At 41.3% G+C, this 1250-nt stretch overlaps 1 long non-coding RNA gene across 1 annotated transcript in view; it reads right to left on the reverse strand.

The window, feature by feature from the left end:
- Positions 1–722, reverse strand: part of LOC114635786 — a 1523-nt gene extending 801 nt beyond the window's left edge. The window contains exon 1 of the long non-coding RNA XR_003713524.1: positions 483–722. This is a non-coding gene — a long non-coding RNA (uncharacterized LOC114635786). The remainder of the gene's footprint in view (positions 1–482) is intronic.
- Positions 723–1250: the final 528 nt, after the last annotated feature.

Below are 1250 nucleotides of genomic sequence, written 5' to 3' on the forward strand. Positions count from 1 at the left end.
GCTTGCTTGCTTGCTTGCTTGCTTGCTTGCTTGCTTGCTTGCTTGCTTACTTGCTTTGGTTTGCATGGGTTATGGTGATTAAACTCAAGTCCATGTGCTTCCAAAGCAAGAACCTTGCTGACTGACCTGTCCCCTAAAGCCACTTAGTTTAGAAAGTTTTTTTCCATTAATTTATTTATTCCTTCATTTTACATTCCAATAGCAGCCCACCCCTTCCAGTCCCCACCTCACAGAGTCTCTCCTCCCATCTCCCTTCCACTTCTCCTCTCAGAGGGTGGAGGACCCATGGGTACAAGTTTAGACAGTTTTATACTTAGGTCTCTTTAAAGCAATACATATAACTCTAAAACTGAAATACTTAAACTCTCCAATAGATGTTGCAAAAAAAATCCTTAAATCAAAATGCTTTTCTGCAAATCAATACCCCGATTTAAAAAGCAAAATTCCCATAAAAACATAACTTACTGAAAATTCACACTGACCTGAGTTTCCTTACAAGGTTGGAAGGAGAAGTTCTGCAGGACTCTGACAAGAGCAACTTTCATGCTCATGAGGGCAAACCTCATACCAATGCAGTTCCTGGGTCCATTCCCAAAGGGCAGGTACACATAAGGATTGATGCTGTCCTGATTCTTCTTGCTGAACCTGGTCTCACGTGAGTAGATGAAAGCACGTTAATGAAGTGTTAATGAAGTATAAAACCACAAGAGCCACTTGTATGGTATCTCTTAGATACCCACAAGTAGACAGGACGTTTGCATGGACTGGTTGTGAAAATTCTGGTATGACTTTTAGAGTTTCTCGATTGCAAGGTGGTCATTTTTCCACTCTCATATTAACTTCTTATATGCATGCTCTCACCAACATCTCTTCTTTCCAACTTGCCCCACACTCATTTTCATGTCTATTTTGTATGAGTCTTTCACAGGCGGTCACAGATTCTGTGTTTTCATGATGGTGATGGCCACATTCTAGCTAGGAGACACTATTAGCACACCTCCCCGATTCTTTAGCTCCCCCAGTTTTTCCATCCTTTCATCCATGATGTTCCCTGGGCCTCAGAGTGGGTGATATGCCACAGGAATTATGCATTACAAGTCTTCCTCTTGTTTTACCATGGAGGGGCTTTTCGGTCATGTTGAGGTGATATCAGTACTGTTCAAAAGAACACTTACCTTAAAACCTGATCATTGCATGTAGAGTGATATAACTATTCTATGAGACATAAGAAATGAGGCCAACTGAGGAAA

Source organism: Grammomys surdaster, unplaced genomic scaffold, assembly GCF_004785775.1.
Source record: "Grammomys surdaster isolate TR1022 unplaced genomic scaffold, NIH_TR_1.0 117782, whole genome shotgun sequence".
NCBI lineage: Eukaryota > Metazoa > Chordata > Mammalia > Rodentia > Muridae > Grammomys > Grammomys surdaster.